This window comes from Triturus cristatus, chromosome 7 (assembly GCF_964204655.1).
Source record: "Triturus cristatus chromosome 7, aTriCri1.1, whole genome shotgun sequence".
Lineage (NCBI taxonomy): Eukaryota > Metazoa > Chordata > Amphibia > Caudata > Salamandridae > Triturus > Triturus cristatus.
This window is the reverse complement of record NC_140590.1, coordinates 1,288,182,075-1,288,198,269: the sequence shown is the minus strand read 5'-3', so window position 1 is coordinate 1,288,198,269 and position 16,195 is coordinate 1,288,182,075.

Genomic DNA, 16,195 nt, shown 5'->3' with positions numbered 1-16,195 from the left:
AATTTATATGGTAAGTAAAACTCACAACCATTTCTTTGGGCATTCAAGAGACGTTCAGAGCATGTGAATGTCCTCACTACCTTGTAGTGGGGTCCCATGCTTGAATACAATTTCTGTCAATAAGGAAGAATTATGGATCACATTGTGTTGGTCATGATAGATAATAAAAGACTGACTGCCTCCAAGGCTACCAAAGCCTGCTTTAGATCCTGGTGCTTGCCTTATTCCATTCAAGGAAATTGCTGCCTTTGAGGCTGAAATGTACTATTTTACTTTTTAAACGATAAGCTTACTTTGTCGCTTAAGGAAACTCATTTAACCTCTTCCCCTGCACTCTGTGTGTTGGGCTCGGATACTGGAGTTGGATTGTTGTTAAGGATAATCTCTGTTTTTGTATCTCCATCCCACTTTCAAAAAAACCCCAATGCTATGACTGGTTGAGAGCCCTTTACCATTCCACCTCCTTTTTGCCTTGCAGTCATGAATGCAGACAGTAACCGAGTGCATAATTGCTGATATCTCATCCTCCTGTGTGTCACCTTCACCCAGGGCAATTGGTCCAGTGGTGCTCTGACATCATAAAGCTAAAGCAGAATGTCGTCTGACGTGAGGGTCACTCAGTTGCCTAGCATGCAATAGAATACCTTTATCTTGGTATTGAAATGAGTAGCAGGTTAGACAGGATGCCCAACTGAAAACTAAGAAGGTGAGATGAAAGAAATTAGGGCATTTTTTGCGATTTCTAAATCTGTATGTACGTAAGTTTGAGCATAAGATTCTCGATTTCACTATCCCTGAATCGGTAGAAATTGGCTAAAATGGAAATGGTAAATACACCATTCATAGTTTGTATTATTCCCACTAACTGTAGCATAACCCTTCCTCTCTCAACTTATCAGCTGAAATAATTGCTACAACTGTATAATATCTTAAATGTAATAATTGAAGTGAGAAGGGTACCCTGCCACTTGGCTGGCAAAAAGATGTATTTATCTATGCCCTAATGTACGTGCCACAGTTGTTTAGAGAGCATTAGCAAACGAGGCATTGATTTGAATTTCGAATGAGCTGTTGATTTTCACAATAATACAGACTCCATAATACTGATCTGTTTACGATTTATGAAAATCAAGATTTTTTTGTATTGCTTATACTAAATGCTCTAACAGTGGAGTTTTCCATCTGCAGATTATACTGAATGACCAGCAGTGGCAGTCTTTCACAACAGATTTTCTCCGCATCGCCGAGAATAAAGAAAATAAAAAAAAGCAAGTCTTCCGGCGTACTGCATCATTTTACCAATTTATATGGTAAGTAAAACTCACAACCATTTCTTTGGGCATTCAAGAGACGTTCAGAGCATGTGAATGTCCTCACTACCTTGTAGTGGGGTCCCATGCTTGAACATAATTTCTGTCAATAAGGAAGAATTATGGATCACATTGTGTTGGTCATGATAGATAATAAAAGACTGACTGCCTCCAAGGCTACCAAGCCTGCTTTAGATCCTGGTGCTTGCCTTATTCCATTCAGGGAAATTGCTGCCTTTGAGGCTGAAATGTACTATCTTACTTTAAAACGATAGCCTTACTTTGTCGCTTAAGGAAACTCATTTAACCTCTTCCCCTGCACTCTGTGTCTTGGGCTCTGATACTGGAGTTGGATTGTTGTTAAGGATAATCTCTGTTTTTGTATCTCCATCCCACTTTCAAAAAGGCCCCAATGCTATGACTGGTTGAGAGCCCTTTACCATTCCACCTCCTATTTGCCTTGCAGTCATAAATACAGACAGTAACCGAGTGCATAATTGCTGATATCTCGTCCTCCTGTGTGTCACCTTCACCCAGGGCAATTGGTCCAGTGGTACTCTGACATCATAAAGCTAAAGCAGAATGTCGTCTGACGTGAGGGTCACTCAGTTGCCTAGCAAGCAATAGAATACCTTTATCTTGGTATTGAAATGAGTAGCAGGTTAGACAGGATGCCCAACTGAAAACTAAGAAGGTGAGATGAAAGAAATTAGGGCATTTTTTGCGATTTCTAAATCTGTATGAACGTAAGTTTGAGCATAAGATTCTCGATTTCACTATCCCTGAATCGGTAGAAATTGGCTTAAATGGAAATGGTAAATATACTATTCAAAGTTTGTATTATTCCCACTAACTGTAGCATAACCCTTCCTCTCAACTTATCAGCTGAAATAATTGCTACTACTGTACAATATCTTAAATGTAATAAATGAAGTGAGAAGGGTACCCTGCCACTTGGCTGGCAAAAAGATGTATTTATCTATGCCCTAATGTACGTGCCACAGTTGTTTAGAGAGCATTAGGAAACGAGGCATTTATTTGAATTTCTAATGAGCTGTTGATTTTCACAATAATACAGACTCCATAATACTGATCTGTTTACGCTTTATGAAAATCAAGATTTTTTTGTATTGCTTATACTAAATGCACTAACAGTGGAGTTTTCCATCTGCAGATTATACTGAATGACCAGCAGTGGCAGTCTTTCACAACAGATTTTCTCCGCATCGCCGAGAATAAAGAAAAAAAAAAAAAGCAAGTCTTCCGGCGTACTGCATCATTTTACCAATTTATATGGTAAGTAAAACTCACAACCTTTTCTTTGGGCATTCAAGAGACGTTCAGAGCATGTGAATGTCCTCACTACCTTGTAGTGGGGTCCCATGCTTGAATATAATTTCTGTCAATAAGGAAGAATTATGGATCACATTGTGTTGGTCATGATAGATAATAAAAGACTGACTGCCTCCAAGGCTACCAAAGCCTGCTTTTGATCCTGGTGCTTGCCTTATTCCATTCAAGGAAATTGCTGCCTTTGAGGCTGAAATGTACTATTTTACTTTTTAAACGATAGCCTTACTTTGTCGCTTAAGGAAACTCATTTAACCTCTTCCACTGCACTCTGTGTGTTGGGCTCTGATACTGGAGTTGGATTGTTGTTAAGGATAATCTCTGTTTTTGTATCTCCATCCCACTTTCAAAAAAACCCCAATGCTATGACTGTTTGAGAGCCCTTTACCATTCCACCTCTTACTTGCCTTGCAGTCATGAATACAGACAGTAACCGAGTGCATAATTGCTGATATCTCATCCTCCTGTGTGTCACCTTCACCCAGGGCAATTGGTCCAGTGGTGCTCTGACATCATAAAGCTAAAGCAGAATGTCGTCTGACGTGAGGGTCACTCAGTTGCCTAGCAAGCAATAGAATACCTTTATCTTGGTATTGAAATGAGTAGCAGGTTAGACAGGATGCCCAACTGAAAACTAAGATGGTGAGATGAAAGAAATTAGGGCATTTTTTGCGATTTCTAAATCTGTATGAACATAAGTTTGAGCATAAGATTCTCGATTTCACTATCCCTGAATTGGTAGAAATTGGCTAAAATGGAAATGGTAAATACACTATTCAAAGTTTGTATTATTCCCACTAACTGTAGCATAACCCTTCCTCAACTTATCAGCTGAAATAATTGCTACTACTGTACAATATCTTAAATGTAATAATTGAAGTGAGAAGGGTACCCTGCCACTTGGCTGGCAAAAAGGTGTATTTATCTATGCCCTAATGTACGTGCCATAGTAGTTTAGAGAGCATTAGCAAACGAGGCATTGATTTGAATTTCGAATGAGCTGTTGATTTTCACAATAATACAGACTCCATAATACTGATCTGTTTATGCTTTATGAAAATCAAGATATTTTGTATTGCTTATACTAAATGCACTAACAGTGGAGTTTTCCATCTGCAGATTATACTGAATGACCAGCAGTGGCAGTGTTTCACAACAGATTTTCTCCGCATCGCCGAGAATAAAGAAAAAAAAAAAGCAAGTCTTCCGGCGTACTGCATCATTTTACCAATTTATATGGTAAGTAAAACTCACAACCATGTCTTTGGGCATTAAAGAGACGTTCAGAGCATGTGAATGTCCTCACTACCTTGTAGTGGGGTCCCATGCTTGAATATAATTTCTGTCAATAAGGAAGAATTATGGATCACATTGTGTTGGTCATGATAGATAATAAAAGACTGACTGCCTCCAAGGCTACCAAAGCCTGCTTTAGATCCTGGTGCTTGCCTTATTCCATTCAGGGAAATTGCTGCCTTTGAGGCTGAAATGTACTATCTTACTTTAAAACGATAGCCTTACTTTGTCGCTTAAGGAAACTCATTTAACCTCTTCCCCTGCACTCTGTGTGTTGGGCTCTGATACTGGAGTTGGATTGTTGTTAAGGATAATCTCTGTTTTTGTATCTCCATCCCACTTTGAAAAAAACCCCAATGCTATGACTGGTTGAGAGCCCTTTACCATTCCACCTCCTATTTGCCTTGCAGTCATGAATACAGACAGTAACCGAGTGCATAATTGCCGATATCTCATCCTCCTGTGTGTCACCTTCACCCAGGGCAATTGGTCCAGTGGTGCTCTGACATCATAAAGCTAAAGCAGAATGTCGTCTGACGTGAGGGTCACTTAGTTGCCTAGCATGCAATAGAATACCTTTATCTTGGTATTGAATTGAGTAGCAGGTTAGACAGGATGCCCAACTGACAACTAAGATGGTGAGATGAAAGAAATTAGGGCATTTTTTGCGATTTCTAAATCTGTATGAACGTAAGCTTGAGCATAAGATTCTCGATTTCACTATCCCTGAATTAGTAGAAATTGGCTAAAATGGAAATGGTAAATACACTATTCAAAGTTTGTATTATTCCCACTAACTGTAGCATAACCCTTCCTCAACTTATCAGCTGAAATAATTGCTACTACTGTACAATATCTTAAATGTAATAAATGAAGTGAGAAGGGTACCCTGCCACTTGGCTGGCAAAAAGATGTGTTTATCTATGCCCTAATGTACGTGCCACAGTTGTTTAGAGAGCATTAGGAAACGAGGCATTTATTTGAATTTCTAATGAGCTGTTGATTTTCACAATAATACAGACTCCATAATACTGATCTGTTTACGCTTTATGAAAATCAAGATTTTTTTGTATTGCTTATACTAAATGCAGTAACAGTGGAGTTTTCCATCTGCAGATTATACTGAATGACCAGCAGTGGCAGTCTTTCACAACAGATTTTCTCCGCATCGCCGAGAATAAAGAAAAAAAAAAAAAGCAAGTCTTCCGGCGTACTGCATCATTTTACCAATTTATATGGTAAGTAAAACTCACAACCATTTCTTTGGGCATTCAAGAGACGTTCAGAGCATGTGAATGTCCTCACTACCTTGTAGTGGGGTCCCATGCTTGAATATAATTTCTGTCAATAAGGAAGAATTATGGATCACATTGTGTTGGTCATGATAGATAATAAAAGACTGACTGCCTCCAAGGCTACCAAAGCCTGCTTTAGATCCTGGTGCTTGCCTTATTCCATTCAAGGAAATTGCTGCCTTTGAGGCTGAAATGTACTATTTTACTTTTTAAACGATAAGCTTACTTTGTCGCTTAAGGAAACTCATTTAACCTCTTCCCCTGCACTCTGTGTGTTGGGCTCTGATACTGGAGTTGGATTGTTGTTAAGGATAATCTCTGTTTTTGTATCTCCATCCCACTTTCAAAAAAACCCCAATGCTATGACTGGTTGAGAGCCCTTTACCATTCCACCTCCTTTTTGCCTTGCAGTCATGAATGCAGACAGTAACCGAGTGCATAATTGCTGATATCTCATCCTCCTGTGTGTCACCTTCACCCTGGGCAATTGGTCCAGTGGTGCTCTGACATCATAAAGCTAAAGCAGAATGTCGTCTGACGTGAGGGTCACTCAGTTGCCTAGCAAGCAATAGAATACCTTTATCTTGGTATTGAAATGAGTAGCAGGTTAGACAGGATGCCCAACTGAAAACTAAGAAGGTGAGATGAAAGAAATTAGGGCATTTTTTGCGATTTCTAAATCTGTATGTACGTAAGTTTGAGCATAAGATTCTCGATTTCACTATCCCTGAATCGGTAGAAATTGGCTAAAATGGAAATGGTAAATACACCATTCATAGTTTGTATTATTCCCACTAACTGTAGCATAACCCTTCCTCTCTCAACTTATCAGCTGAAATAATTGCTACAACTGTATAATATCTTGAATGTAATAATTGAAGTGAGAAGGGTACCCTGCCACTTGGCTGGCAAAAAGGTGTATTTATCTATGCCCTAATGTACGTGCCATAGTAGTTTAGAGAGCATTAGCAAACGAGGCATTGATTTGAATTTCGAATGAGCTGTTGATTTTCACAATAATACAGACTCCATAATACTGATCTGTTTATGCTTTATGAAAATCAAGATTTTTTTGTATTGCTTATACTAAATGCACTAACAGTGGAGTTTTCCATCTGCAGATTATACTGAATGACCAGCAGTGGCAGTGTTTCACAACAGATTTTCTCCGCATCGCCGAGAATAAAGAAAAAAAAAAAGCAAGTCTTCCGGCGTACTGCATCATTTTACCAATTTATATGGTAAGTAAAACTCACAACCATGTCTTTGGGCATTAAAGAGACGTTCAGAGCATGTGAATGTCCTCACTACCTTGTAGTGGGGTCCCATGCTTGAATATAATTTCTGTCAATAAGGAAGAATTATGGATCACATTGTGTTGGTCATGATAGATAATAAAAGACTGACTGCCTCCAAGGCTACCAAAGCCTGCTTTAGATCCTGGTGCTTGCCTTATTCCATTCAGGGAAATTGCTGCCTTTGAGGCTGAAATGTACTATCTTACTTTAAAACGATAGCCTTACTTTGTCGCTTAAGGAAACTCATTTAACCTCTTCCCCTGCACTCTGTGTGTTGGGCTCTGATACTGGAGTTGGATTGTTGTTAAGGATAATCTCTGTTTTTGTATCTCCATCCCACTTTGAAAAAAACCCCAATGCTATGACTGGTTGAGAGCCCTTTACCATTCCACCTCCTATTTGCCTTGCAGTCATGAATACAGACAGTAACCGAGTGCATAATTGCCGATATCTCATCCTCCTGTGTGTCACCTTCACCCAGGGCAATTGGTCCAGTGGTGCTCTGACATCATAAAGCTAAAGCAGAATGTCGTCTGACGTGAGGGTCACTTAGTTGCCTAGCATGCAATAGAATACCTTTATCTTGGTATTGAATTGAGTAGCAGGTTAGACAGGATGCCCAACTGACAACTAAGATGGTGAGATGAAAGAAATTAGGGCATTTTTTGCGATTTCTAAATCTGTATGAACGTAAGCTTGAGCATAAGATTCTCGATTTCACTATCCCTGAATTAGTAGAAATTGGCTAAAATGGAAATGGTAAATACACTATTCAAAGTTTGTATTATTCCCACTAACTGTAGCATAACCCTTCCTCAACTTATCAGCTGAAATAATTGCTACTACTGTACAATATCTTAAATGTAATAAATGAAGTGAGAAGGGTACCCTGCCACTTGGCTGGCAAAAAGATGTGTTTATCTATGCCCTAATGTACGTGCCACAGTTGTTTAGAGAGCATTAGGAAACGAGGCATTTATTTGAATTTCTAATGAGCTGTTGATTTTCACAATAATACAGACTCCATAATACTGATCTGTTTACGCTTTATGAAAATCAAGATTTTTTTGTATTGCTTATACTAAATGCAGTAACAGTGGAGTTTTCCATCTGCAGATTATACTGAATGACCAGCAGTGGCAGTCTTTCACAACAGATTTTCTCCGCATCGCCGAGAATAAAGAAAAAAAAAAAAGCAAGTCTTCCGGCGTACTGCATCATTTTACCAATTTATATGGTAAGTAAAACTCACAACCATGTCTTTGGGCATTAAAGAGACGTTCAGAGCATGTGAATGTCCTCACTACCTTGTAATGGGGTCCCATGCTTGAATATAATTTCTGTCAATAAGGAAGAATTATGCATCACATTGTGTTGGTCATGATAGATAATAAAAGACTGACTGCCTCCAAGGCTACCAAAGCCTGCTTTAGATCCTGGTGCTTGCCTTATTCCATTCAAGGAAATTGCTGCCTTTGAGGCTGAAATGTACTACCTTACTTTAAAATGATAGCCTTACTTTGTCGCTTAAGGAAACTCATTTAACCTCTTCCCCTGCACTCTGTGTCTTGGGCTCTGATACTGGAGTTGGATTGTTAAGGATAATTTCTGTTTTTGTATCTCCATCCCACTTTGAAAAAAAACCCAATGCTATGACTGGTTGAGAGCCCTTTACCATTCCACCTCCTATTTGCCTTGCAGTCATGAATACAGACAGTAACCGAGTGCATAATTGCCGATATCTCATCCTCCTGTGTGTCACCTTCACCCAGGGCAATTGGTCCAGTGGTGCTCTGACATCATAAAGCTAAAGCAGAATGTCGTCTGACGTGAGGGTCACTTAGTTGCCTAGCATGCAATAGAATACCTTTATCTTGGTATTGAAATGAGTAGCAGGTTAGACAGGATGCCCAACTGAAAACTAAGAAGGTGAGATGAAAGAAATTAGGGCATTTTTTGCGATTTCTAAATCTGTATGAACGTAAGTTTGAGCATAAGATTCTCGATTTCACTATCCCTGAATCGGTAGAAATTGGCTAAAATGGAAATGGTAAATACACCATTCATAGTTTGTATTATTCCCACTAACTGTAGCATAACCCTTCCTCTCTCAACTTATCAGCTGAAATAATTGCTACTACTGTACAATATCTTAAATGTAATAAATGAAGTGAGAAGGGTACCCTGCCACTTGGCTGGCAAAAAGGTGTATTTATCTATGCCCTAATGTACGTGCCATAGTAGTTTAGAGAGCATTAGCAAACGAGGCATTGATTTGAATTTCGAATGAGCTGTTGATTTTCACAATAATACAGACTCCATAATACTGATCTGTTTATGCTTTATGAAAATCAAGATTTTTTTGTATTGCTTATACTAAATGCACTAACAGTGGAGTTTTCCATCTGCAGATTATACTGAATGACCAGCAGTGGCAGTGTTTCACAACAGATTTTCTCCGCATCGCCGAGAATAAAGAAAAAAAAAAAGCAAGTCTTCCGGCGTACTGCATCATTTTACCAATTTATATGGTAAGTAAAACTCACAACCATGTCTTTGGGCATTAAAGACACGTTCAGAGCATGTGAATGTCCTCACTACCTAGTAGTGGGGTCCCATGCTTGAATATAATTTCTGTCAATAAGGCAGAATTATGGATCACATTGTGTTGGTCATGATAGATAATAAAAGACTGACTGCCTCCAAGGCTACCAAAGCCTGCTTTAGATCCTGGTGCTTGCCTTATTCCATTCAGGGAAATTGCTGCCTTTGAGGCTGAAATGTACTATCTTACTTTAAAACGATAGCCTTACTTTGTCGCTTAAGGAAACTCATTTAACCTCTTCCCCTGCACTCTGTGTGTTGGGCTCTGATACTGGAGTTGGATTGTTGTTAAGGATAATCTCTGTTTTTGTATCTCCATCCCACTTTCAAAAAGGCCCCAATGCTATGACTGGTTGAGAGCCCTTTACCATTCCACCTCCTATTTGCCTTGCAGTCATAAATACAGACAGTAACCGAGTGCATAATTGCTGATATCTCATCCTCCTGTGTGTCACCTTCACCCAGGGCAATTGGTCCAGTGGTACTCTGACATCATAAAGCTAAAGCAGAATGTCGTCTGACGTGAGGGTCACTCAGTTGCCTAGCAAGCAATAGAATACCTTTATCTTGGTATTGAAATGAGTAGCAGGTTAGACAGGATGCCCAACTGAAAACTAAGAAGGTGAGATGAAAGAAATTAGGGCATTTTTTGCGATTTCTAAATCTGTATGAACGTAAGTTTGAGCATAAGATTCTCGATTTCACTATCCCTGAATCGGTAGAAATTGGCTTAAATGGAAATGGTAAATATACTATTCAAAGTTTGTATTATTCCCACTAACTGTAGCATAACCCTTCCTCTCAACTTATCAGCTGAAATAATTGCTACTACTGTACAATATCTTAAATGTAATAAATGAAGTGAGAAGGGTACCCTGCCACTTGGCTGGCAAAAAGATGTATTTATCTATGCCCTAATGTACGTGCCACAGTTGTTTAGAGAGCATTAGGAAACAAGGCATTTATTTGAATTTCTAATGAGCTGTTGATTTTCACAATAATACAGACTCCATAATACTGATCTGTTTACGCTTTATGAAAATCAAGATTTTTTTGTATTGCTTATACTAAATGCAGTAACAGTGGAGTTTTCCATCTGCAGATTATACTGAATGACCAGCAGTGGCAGTCTTTCACAACAGATTTTCTCCGCATCGCCGAGAATAAAGAAAAAAAAAAAAAGCAAGTCTTCCGGCGTACTGCATCATTTTACCAATTTATATGGTAAGTAAAACTCACAACCATTTCTTTGGGCATTCAAGAGACGTTCAGAGCATGTGAATGTCCTCACTACCTTGTAGTGGGGTCCCATGCTTGAATACAATTTCTGTCAATAAGGAAGAATTATGGATCACATTGTGTTGGTCATGATAGATAATAAAAGACTGACTGCCTCCAAGGCTACCAAAGCCTGCTTTAGATCCTGGTGCTTGCCTTATTCCATTCAAGGAAATTGCTGCCTTTGAGGCTGAAATGTACTATTTTACTTTTTAAACGATAAGCTTACTTTGTCGCTTAAGGAAACTCATTTAACCTCTTCCCCTGCACTCTGTGTGTTGGGCTCTGATACTGGAGTTGGATTGTTGTTAAGGATAATCTCTGTTTTTGTATCTCCATCCCACTTTCAAAAAAACCCCAATGCTATGACTGGTTGAGAGCCCTTTACCATTCCACCTCCTTTTTGCCTTGCAGTCATGAATGCAGACAGTAACCGAGTGCATAATTGCTGATATCTCATCCTCCTGTGTGTCACCTTCACCCAGGGCAATTGGTCCAGTGGTGCTCTGACATCATAAAGCTAAAGCAGAATGTCGTCTGACGTGAGGGTCACTCAGTTGCCTAGCATGCAATAGAATACCTTTATCTTGGTATTGAAATGAGTAGCAGGTTAGACAGGATGCCCAACTGAAAACTAAGAAGGTGAGATGAAAGAAATTAGGGCATTTTTTGCGATTTCTAAATCTGTATGTACGTAAGTTTGAGCATAAGATTCTCGATTTCACTATCCCTGAATCGGTAGAAATTGGCTAAAATGGAAATGGTAAATACACCATTCATAGTTTGTATTATTCCCACTAACTGTAGCATAACCCTTCCTCTCTCAACTTATCAGCTGAAATAATTGCTACAACTGTATAATATCTTAAATGTAATAATTGAAGTGAGAAGGGTACCCTGCCACTTGGCTGGCAAAAAGGTGTATTTATCTATGCCCTAATGTACGTGCCATAGTAGTTTAGAGAGCATTAGCAAACGAGGCATTGATTTGAATTTCGAATGAGCTGTTGATTTTCACAAAAATACAGACTCCATAATACTGATCTGTTTATGCTTTATGAAAATCAAGATTTTTTTGTATTGCTTATACTAAATGCACTAACAGTGGAGTTTTCCATCTGCAGATTATACTGAATGACCAGCAGTGGCAGTGTTTCACAACAGATTTTCTCCGCATCGCCGAGAATAAAGAAAAAAAAAAAAAGCAAGTCTTCCAGCGTACTGCATCATTTTACCAATTTATATGGTAAGTAAAACTCACAACCATGTCTTTGGGCATTAAAGAGACGTTCAGAGCATGTGAATGTCCTCACTACCTTGTAGTGGGGTCCCATGCTTGAATATAATTTCTGTCAATAAGGAAGAATTATGGATCACATTGTGTTGGTCATGATAGATAATAAAAGACTGACTGCCTCCAAGGCTACCAAAGCCTGCTTTAGATCCTGGTGCTTGCCCTATTCCATTCAAGGAAATTGCTGCCTTTGAGGATGAAATGTACTACCTTACTTTAAAATGATAGCCTTACTTTGTCGCTTAAGGAAACTCATTTAACCTCTTCCCCTGCACTCTGTGTCTTGGGCTCTGATACTGGAGTTGGATTGTTAAGGATAATCTCTGTTTTTGTATCTCCATCCCACTTTCAAAAAAACCCCAATGCTATGACTGGTTGAGAGCCCTTTACCATTCCACCTCCTTTTTGCCTTGCAGTCATGAATACAGACAGTAACCGAGTGCATAATTGCTGATATCTCATCCTCCTGTGTGTCACCTTCACCCAGGGCAATTGGTCCAGTGGTGCTCTGACATCATAAAGCTAAAGCAGAATGTCGTCTGACGTGAGGGTCACTCAGTTGCCTAGCAAGCAATAGAATACCTTTATCTTGGTATTGAAATGAGTAGCAGGTTAGACAGGATGCCCAACTGAAAACTAAGAAGGTGAGATGAAAGAAATTAGGGCATTTTTTGCGATTTCTAAATCTGTATGTACGTAAGTTTGAGCATAAGATTCTCGATTTCACTATCCCTGAATCGGTAGAAATTGGCTAAAATGGAAATGGTAAATACACCATTCATAGTTTGTATTATTCCCACTAACTGTAGCATAACCCTTCCTCTCTCAACTTATCAGCTGAAATAATTGCTACAACTGTATAATATCTTAAATGTAATAATTGAAGTGAGAAGGGTACCCTGCCACTTGGCTGGCAAAAAGGTGTATTTATCTATGCCCTAATGTACGTGCCATAGTAGTTTAGAGAGCATTAGCAAACGAGGCATTGATTTGAATTTCGAATGAGCTGTTGATTTTCACAATAATACAGACTCCATAATACTGATCTGTTTATGCTTTATGAAAATCAAGATTTTTTTGTATTGCTTATACTAAATGCACTAACAGTGGAGTTTTCCATCTGCAGATTATACTGAATGACCAGCAGTGGCAGTGTTTCACAACAGATTTTCTCCGCATCGCCGAGAATAAAGAAAAAAAAAAAGCAAGTCTTCCGGCGTACTGCATCATTTTACCAATTTATATGGTAAGTAAAACTCACAACCATGTCTTTGGGCATTAAAGACACGTTCAGAGCATGTGAATGTCCTCACTACCTAGTAGTGGGGTCCCATGCTTGAATATAATTTCTGTCAATAAGGAAGAATTATGGATCACATTGTGTTGGTCATGATAGATAATAAAAGACTGACTGCCTCCAAGGCTACCAAAGCCTGCTTTAGATCCTGGTGCTTGCCTTATTCCATTCAGGGAAATTGCTGCCTTTGAGGCTGAAATGTACTATCTTACTTTAAAACGATAGCCTTACTTTGTCGCTTAAGGAAACTCATTTAACCTCTTCCCCTGCACTCTGTGTGTTGGGCTCTGATACTGGAGTTGGATTGTTGTTAAGGATAATCTCTGTTTTTGTATCTCCATCCCACTTTCAAAAAGGCCCCAATGCTATGACTGGTTGAGAGCCCTTTACCATTCCACCTCCTATTTGCCTTGCAGTCATAAATACAGACAGTAACCGAGTGCATAATTGCTGATATCTCATCCTCCTGTGTGTCACCTTCACCCAGGGCAATTGGTCCAGTGGTACTCTGACATCATAAAGCTAAAGCAGAATGTCGTCTGACGTGAGGGTCACTCAGTTGCCTAGCAAGCAATAGAATACCTTTATCTTGGTATTGAAATGAGTAGCAGGTTAGACAGGATGCCCAACTGAAAACTAAGAAGGTGAGATGAAAGAAATTAGGGCATTTTTTGCGATTTCTAAATCTGTATGAACGTAAGTTTGAGCATAAGATTCTCGATTTCACTATCCCTGAATCGGTAGAAATTGGCTTAAATGGAAATGGTAAATATACTATTCAAAGTTTGTATTATTCCCACTAACTGTAGCATAACCCTTCCTCTCATCTTATCAGCTGAAATAATTGCTACTACTGTACAATATCTTAAATGTAATAAATGAAGTGAGAAGGGTACCCTGCCACTTGGCTGGCAAAAAGATGTATTTATCTATGCCCTAATGTACGTGCCACAGTTGTTTAGAGAGCATTAGGAAACAAGGCATTTATTTGAATTTCTAATGAGCTGTTGATTTTCACAATAATACAGACTCCATAATACTGATCTGTTTACGCTTTATGAAAATCAAGATTTTTTTGTATTGCTTATACTAAATGCAGTAACAGTGGAGTTTTCCATCTGCAGATTATACTGAATGACCAGCAGTGGCAGTCTTTCACAACAGATTTTCTCCGCATCGCCGAGAATAAAGAAAAAAAAAAAAAGCAAGTCTTCCGGCGTACTGCATCATTTTACCAATTTATATGGTAAGTAAAACTCACAACCATTTCTTTGGGCATTCAAGAGACGTTCAGAGCATGTGAATGTCCTCACTACCTTGTAGTGGGGTCCCATGCTTGAATACAATTTCTGTCAATAAGGAAGAATTATGGATCACATTGTGTTGGTCATGATAGATAATAAAAGACTGACTGCCTCCAAGGCTACCAAAGCCTGCTTTAGATCCTGGTGCTTGCCTTATTCCATTCAAGGAAATTGCTGCCTTTGAGGCTGAAATGTACTTTTTTACTTTTTAAACGATAAGCTTACTTTGTCGCTTAAGGAAACTCATTTAACCTCTTCCCCTGCACTCTGTGTGTTGGGCTCTGATACTGGAGTTGGATTGTTGTTAAGGATAATCTCTGTTTTTGTATCTCCATCCCACTTTAAAAAAAACCCCAATGCTATGACTGGTTGAGAGCCCTTTACCATTCCACCTCCTTTTTGCCTTGCAGTCATGAATGCAGACAGTAACCGAGTGCATAATTGCTGATATCTCATCCTCCTGTGTGTCACCTTCACCCAGGGCAATTGGTCCAGTGGTGCTCTGACATCATAAAGCTAAAGCAGAATGTCGTCTGACGTGAGGGTCACTCAGTTGCCTAGCATGCAATAGAATACCTTTATCTTGGTATTGAAATGAGTAGCAGGTTAGACAGGATGCCCAACTGAAAACTAAGAAGGTGAGATGAAAGAAATTAGGGCATTTTTTGCGATTTCTAAATCTGTATGTACGTAAGTTTGAGCATAAGATTCTCGATTTCACTATCCCTGAATCGGTAGAAATTGGCTAAAATGGAAATGGTAAATACACCATTCATAGTTTGTATTATTCCCACTAACTGTAGCATAACCCTTCCTCTCTCAACTTATCAGCTGAAATAATTGCTACAACTGTATAATATCTTAAATGTAATAATTGAAGTGAGAAGGGTACCCTGCCACTTGGCTGGCAAAAAGGTGTATTTATCTATGCCCTAATGTACGTGCCATAGTAGTTTAGAGAGCATTAGCAAACGAGGCATTGATTTGAATTTCGAATGAGCTGTTGATTTTCACAAAAATACAGACTCCATAATACTGATCTGTTTATGCTTTATGAAAATCAAGATTTTTTTGTATTGCTTATACTAAATGCACTAACAGTGGAGTTTTCCATCTGCAGATTATACTGAATGACCAGCAGTGGCAGTGTTTCACAACAGATTTTCTCCGCATCGCCGAGAATAAAGAAAAAAAAAAAAAGCAAGTCTTCCAGCGTACTGCATCATTTTACCAATTTATATGGTAAGTAAAACTCACAACCATGTCTTTGGGCATTAAAGAGACGTACAGAGCATGTGAATGTCCTCACTACCTTGTAGTGGGGTCCCATGCTTGAATATAATTTCTGTCAATAAGGAAGAATTATGGATCACATTGTGTTGGTCATGATAGATAATAAAAGACTGACTGCCTCCAAGGCTACCAAAGCCTGCTTTAGATCCTGGTGCTTGCCCTATTCCATTCAAGGAAATTGCTGCCTTTGAGGCTGAAATGTACTACCTTACTTTAAAATGATAGCCTTACTTTGTCGCTTAAGGAAACTCATTTAACCTCTTCCCCTGCACTCTGTGTCTTGGGCTCTGATACTGGAGTTGGATTGTTAAGGATAATCTCTGTTTTTGTATCTCCATCCCACTTTCAAAAAAACCCCAATGCTATGACTGTTTGAGAGCCCTTTACCATTCCACCTCTTACTTGCCTTGCAGTCATGAATACAGACAGTAACCGAGTGCATAATTGCTGATATCTCATCCTCCTGTGTGTCACCTTCACCCAGGGCAATTGGTCCAGTGGTGCTCTGACATCATAAAGCTAAAGCAGAATGTCGTCTGACGTGAGGGTCACTCAGTTGCCTAGCAAACAATAGAA